The following is a 7,323-nucleotide window of genomic DNA, read 5'->3' on the forward strand; positions in this document are numbered from 1 at the left end:
ACTATATAAGCAACCTCATAAGGAGCAACATCGGCCACTAAGACAAGAATAGAGGGCTAGCCGATTTTGAGTGAAAGTCTTCTTCTCTCATGTTATTCCAAGAGTTGTGGGTGTTGTGTGAAACATTTGAGGCATCACATTTGGGGTGCTAGGCTCACAAGGTCTTAAGGAATCCAAGCTACAAGAAAGGTATGTCATTCTACTAGTTTTTATATTACAAGTACCCCATGCCATGCTAGTTAGGATGTAAACCTTGGAAAATTCTTATTTGCATGAATATTAGAGAAAACACAGATCCAAGTTTTATAAGGTTGCATGTACACCATAGGTATGTTAGAATGCTCAAAACCCATCAAAAACGACTTAGGCTCTGATACCACTGTTGGGTTATGGGCATAAAATCATTCCTATGGTGTACATGCAACCCTAATTGCTTCAGATCTAGGTTTCTCTAAATGAACATACAACATTTAATACCAAAGTAATAAACCCTAATGAATAGCATACAAATTCTAAATTATATATATAAACTAGGGTTTAGATCTTACCTTTCTTGTTATATAGCAATAACAAGAACAATCCACAAAGTCCTTGACTCTTGAAAGCTTAGTGCCCCAAGTGTTGCACCTCTAATGGAGTCACAAACACCACTAGCAACAAGGAAGAACAAGAGAGAGAGAGAGAGAGAGAGGAAGGAGCTTCAAAATCGTCCAAGGTACTCTAAGAAGGCATGGGGACGATTTTAGGAGCCTTAGGGTTCCTTTTATAGTTAAGGCTTCTAGGGTCATCAACTTGGAAACCCTAATTTCCTCGCTTAGGCCCTAAGCAACATATGGACTCCTTAATGGACAAGCCTTGGACGAAATCCTTATGGACTCTCATAGAGATTTTTTCCACCTTATACGAATAAGGTCCATGAGCCTAAACTACAAATATTACTGATTTACATAATCAGTCCCCGCTAATTTAATCATTTCTTTTGATCACCAAATTAATTACAAATTAATTTCTGATCAATACTAATTAAATAATATGGTTTCTCTTTTAATATTATTCTTATAATATATTAATAAATCATAATTAATCCTCTTTCTCCATAATTCATCCTATCAGTTGTTACGGTGAAGGCAACCTAAAAGGACCATGCTCATAATCGGGTCAAGTACATACCAAAATAGTTATGGGCTTAGACACCTAATCCAACAGAAATGTGGAGTAAAAATGTTACTTACTCTTGCACATTTCAAATTGGTAGTTGTGATGTGTTGGAAAAGACAAAGACCAACTAAGACCAATTGCATGAAGTGTCATTCTTGATAAGAATCCGCACTAAATCTTGAATATTTGTTTGTCAAGGAATGTTTCTTAACAATAGAATCTTATATGTGAAGAGGACAGTGGAAGTCTTAAAGATCTTGAAAAGTTTCAAGAACTAATCAAGAATAAACCTGTTGTTAATCACTAGCACACGACTTAAGGTTTGTAACCAATCGTGTTGACATATTCTTGTTTATGTACTCATTCCAGTTAGAAGTTGACTATGCATGTGAGTTCTATGAGTTCTCAACTGTTTGCATAAGGTAAAGCACCTTGATCAGTGAAAGTTCATTGATCAGTAAGGGTGATCTGCTCAACAACTTGGAAGACATGGTAGGCCCTTGTGCTGCCAAGTGGCAAGAAATTAATATTGAACAAGTTCAGTCCATACGAGTTTGAATCTGCCATAGACCTTATCTTATGATAATGGTTGGAAATGACAAATTCATATGGATAGGAACACATACACCATAAAATCTAAGTGATAAATGTTTCTCCCCACTTCATGAAAATGATTGTGAGGAAGAACTTTCACTAAGAAGATTTTGAGAAGATACCAGTTGTGTTAATTGCATTCTCAAATTCGATTAGGATTACGACATCCCTCTTCATAATTCGAATTGTGAGAAATAGAAAAAGGTCTAAACATTTGAGACTTATTGCTGTATGTTCTAAAATTGTTTAGACAGACATGTGAGTTACCTAAGGAAAATGTGTATGAGTTTAAGAAGCTTAGATAAAGTCTTATCGAAGCATTTTGTATCAGAAATCTGAACTTTGGTAAGAAATTCAACACGTATTGATTTCTAGAAGTCCAGCTTATTTTTGGGTACATGTCAAAGCTAGTGGGAGCATAAGTGTTATGCTAATAAGAATGTAATTATTATGCTAGTGGGAGCACAATTATTACGTTAAGTGTTGCGAGTTAGCAATGTTAATTATAGAAAACACAAGTTTCAATTCACAAAGTTGCAGAGTTTGAAAAGTTTCTTTGCTATAATTAAGGGAGAGGAACTCGTACTTCATTTCAAATCTAAAAGCTTAGATTGAGATTTTAATAAAATTTAGTCAAGGACATATATGAATGTTACGTTGGAATGGTTCAACATAAGAAAGTTCTATATATGGAAATATTATAGCAAAAGACTCACATCTTTATGTAAGACATTATGAATCGTATCCCATATGCTTCGGGTATAGGATCGATTGCATATACTATAATATTGTCGTGTTCTGTTTTTCCAAATGCCTAGGGCATTAAGAGGAAAAAAGGATTAAAACCGGATATGACTAAGGTAGTTAAACAACTGTCAAGGACAATCTAAGGTTCGTCAAGGATTGGTCGCTTATGAGCAGTTGGAAGTATAGTAATGAATGGACCATATTGACATTATTATGAATAGACAGGATTCTATTAATAATGAGTTGTCATATGGAAAATATGGAAATGTTTCCATAATGGGAGTTGGATATTAACAATCTATGAGAAAGTTAGAAACTTTTATGCAAGAAGGATGTTTAAAGGAATGTACTTTGAATGCGACACTTCATTTCCAGGGAATTTTTTTGTAACAATCTCCAATGGAATACTTTGTAATATTGTTGGAAAAGTATTTGTGACTTCTGTACCTCGACATTACGAAAGGAATCATTGCATAATAGTTTAGAATCTGAGACATTCTAATAGTGGCAAGAATTTTGCATTCTTACACTTGTAATAAGAATTTGGAGTTGTAAAATGAGTTTCATTGAAGATGTATTCAATTGATCTATTTCACAAAGAAAAGACCATAGGTAAACATAGTGTGCATGCTTGGAGCATGGGATAACTATTGTTTTAATTCAAGTATAAAGTTGATAAATCGAAACATTATACAATGAATAATGTGTAATCAATATGGTGATTAAATAAAAGGTGTTTTATTTATATTCAAAAGGTTGAGACCATATTGGATTCGATTATTCTTGTGTTTCACTTTGCATGTTTTGAATTCCCGAATAATAAAATTATTCAAACTATCCACAATCGATCATACTTTGGAAGTAGGTATTGAAACTAGACTGTCATGAATGGGTCTGTAGATTGTCGAAAGGTGTTTAGACATAACACAAGTTTGCTGTAGTATTCATGAGTACTCCTGTAATAAGATTTGAGTATTGGACTAAACCCACGCTCATTTGAATCACTTCATGGATTTTATCACGAGTGATCATGAGACGATAATATCTTATATTCTTGAAACGGAGAGATATAAGTTGCAGTTTACAAGTCAGTTGCACATTGATGATATGTAAACGCAGTAGTAACTCAGTGTTATAAAACGTATCATTGTGTGTGATTTGATGAGTAAATAGAGCAAGCACATGAGTCGAAGTTTATCCATTCCTTTTACCCAAGGTGGGATAAAAGCGATATTTGTGGACCCCTCGATGATTTAGTGATGACAACCCTAAGCGTTTGGCCAAGCCTGGACTGATTTGATTTGTTCAATTAGTCAGTCGTCATAAATCGGAAATTGGGAAACAACAAATGAACAGAGAGAATGATTATAATCCATGTCTCAGTTCATACGATATCTAGAATGGAGGAATATATGATCCCTTAATGGACGCCTTACTAATATAATCAAAGTTCGACAACTGTCTTTTTTTAGAGCTACGATTGCTAATCGGATTTTGAAGTCGTACTTGCAATAATAGTTATTAGACTTATCAAAGTGGGAGACTGTTGGATTAGGTGTCTAAGCCCATAACTATAATTGGTATGTACTTGAGCCGATACAAGCATGGTCCATTTGGGTTGTAACACTCTTGAACAATTTGATAGGATGAATATTTGAGAAAGAGGTTAATGTGCTTTATTAATATATTATAAGTGTAATATATTAATTGAGAAATCATATTATTTAATTAGTATTTATCAAGAATTAATTTGGAATTAATTTAGTGATAAAAAAGACTAATTAAATTAACGGGGACTGATTGTGTAAATCAGTGATACATATGGTTTGGGCTATTAAACCATGATGGACTAAGCTTATGTGAAAGTCCATGAAATATTAGTCCATATGAATTATTGATCATAAGCCTAAGTGTAAGAATTAGCGTTTGCTTATGACTCTTGGAATTCTACACTATATACGTATTCCTCTAAAGCCAAAAATCGTGCACTAGTGATTCCAAGAAGCCCTAGACGATTTTTGTGTCTGCGAACCACTCTCTCAAGTTCCGCCTCTTGTTCTTGGTTTGTTATAAGACATTTGAGGCATCACACTTGAGATGCTAGGTTCTTGAAAGACCAATTCCTACAAGCTACAACTAAGAGGTATTCTTCTAACTTACTTTTATGTTTCAATGACCAATATTGTATGCTAGTTGTAGGTTTCAAGATTTGGAAATTTTATTGCATGTATAATTAGAGAAAAATTATATCCAAGGGATTAGGGTTGTATGTGCACCACAGGAGCGTTATAGTACCTAAAACCCAACAGGTAGCGTGTGGCTCTCGCTGCAGAACACATGACCGGTCCACACTGCGGTCTCTCACCCTGAATCACCAACTCTCCCCTACTTGGGGTTCTAACTCGAACCAACTGCTGCTCGCAGTCAATCACCTTGTTCCCACACAATGGAATGGGAACTAAATCCATGAGATATCGCTCGCCACACATCCTCAAAACACAATTCCTATAAACCTCCGAAGCCCGTACGGATCGATTGTCTGCAATCTTGACCTCTAAAGGAAATTCCAACCTGCTCGTAGACTCGGAAAACCTCTTGCTGAGTGCAATAGATACGAAAGATCGGGTAGCCCCCGAGTCACATAACACCAACACTAGATTACCGTTCACATGGAACGGTACTAAAACATAATACATGGAATATAAATATCAAACTGGCATATAATAAAAGCTAGGGAGATGAAACATACCCGTCACCACATCTGGTGCGACACGCACCTCGTCGGATGTCAGTTGGAAGGCTCGGCTCTTCACCACAGGAGCGTCTGTCTTTCCCTGACGGCCATCTATGATCCGCAGGGTCGCTGGAGCTGGCGTCGCCCTTGGCGCTCCTAATACCAATCTCGGGCAGTGGGCCCTTTTAATAGCCCCGCTGATTGCAATGGAAGCAAATCAGGTCTGATGTATGAATGGTGGGGGTAGGGGCAGTACAATCCTTGCTGAAGTGCCTAGTCTAGCCGCACTTGTAGCAGCCCCATCCCCCAGCCCTGAAAACTCCCTCATGTGGCTTGCCGCATTTCCCACAGCGGCTCCAACCCTGCTGGCCCTTCGATCTCGAGTCGAATCCATTGGGTTTCTTCACCGAAACCATAGTCGGCTGCCCAGCCTCTTCCTTCCTCTTCCTAACATGCTCAATATCAATCTCCCTCTCTCGTGCCCTGGCTATCTGTCACAACCCCAAACCAAGGATGGCGGAAACGTCCGGGGGTGGAGGACTTCATGTATAGTATCACAACAACGAGTATAATAGTGCTCAAAGTAAATACAACCGTCATAAATATAATTGAAAAGGTTACACCATAGAATAAGTTTACATGTTTCAAAATCAATTACATTATGATGACAAAATGAACTATTTGACGATTTATCGTCCCATCCTCAAAATGTTGTTGGTTTTCTTGTTTCACTGATTTCCTGAGAATACAAGTAGTTTTGAAAAAGTGTCAACAATTAAGTTGGTGAGTTCATAAGAGTTTTGTTTGAGAAAGAAACCGTTTTCATTGTAAAAGCGACAAAGTATGTTTCCAGAAAAACCAATATTTTCTTTATTAAGTGAAATGAATGCTTCTATGTTATGCGATAATGAACCCTAGAAAGACCCATAGATTCCTTCTATAATCGCCCAGTGTATATAAGTTATATAAAATTTAAGTTAAATAAACCGTCGAATATAATGGGTCTGCCCTAGGTCCACAACCAAACAACGAACAGGAAGTAAGGCGGGCCCACTAATTCTAAGTCGATTATGACTACGTTCTTATATAACTCTAGCATATACACTTAGCAATTATAGCTGAAGTCTAACAATTTTAGATGAAATATAGTTGTTAACAGAGATATGATTCCAAAGAAAATCCTATATTTTCCTTATAAGAGTTATGTGGTCCTAAATCCCAGGACCGAAAATAAATAAGTATTTTCCATACTTAAAGATATAAAAGTGGTTTTAAATCGGCATAAAACCCTTTTTAAAGTTAGGTAGTCCTAAATCCCAGGACCGAAAATAAACAAGTATTTTACCATACTTAAAAGATTGTTAACTACCTATGTGAGTCGCTATAACCATACTATGACGAGAAATAACCTGCACAACGTTTTTCAGAAGTTAAGATACTATGACTCTTGTCACCCGTAGACCTGCAGGTCCCACTGTAGCTAGCAGCAAGGTGTGGGGTGTCAAACCCAATATAGATCTATACACAATTATCACGCTCTCCCTACAAGAGACTCTGGTTATAACTTACAGGAATTGGGATCCCGTACTCGAACGTACGGGGAGAGAATTGCCTCACAACCTAAGTTAACTAGTTTACACATAGTTTGATATTAAAACCTCTTCCGTGGAGGAAGAAAAATCACTTTTTATGAATAAATTAGTGATATGAAATCCTTAAACTATTACTATTATCGTTTATCATGTAGGATATGAAAAAACCCATTTGTTTTGAGAGTAAAACCTTTTTCGTGTAGTAAAAATCCATAAACTATGCTTATTGAAGTTTATTATATGTGTTCGAAATGAATGAGTAAACCTTATCATGAATGACTAAATTTCAGTTTAAGATGATAAACTAACAAGATAATACATTCAATATTTAGAACTTATGGTTATACACTTTGCTCAACATATTACAAAGTGTTACGAAAGTTATAAGCTGTTAACTAGTTTTTAACCGTTCTGCACTGTTTTAGAAAGATCATAGAAAAATCATACGAAGTCAAAAACTGAATCCGTAAATTCTAAGAGTTCATAAAATGTGTCTAG

The sequence above is a fragment of the Lactuca virosa genome, chromosome 8 (assembly GCF_052849685.1).
Source record: "Lactuca virosa cultivar CGN04683 chromosome 8, Lactuca_virosa_CGN04683_v6, whole genome shotgun sequence".
NCBI lineage: Eukaryota > Viridiplantae > Streptophyta > Magnoliopsida > Asterales > Asteraceae > Lactuca > Lactuca virosa.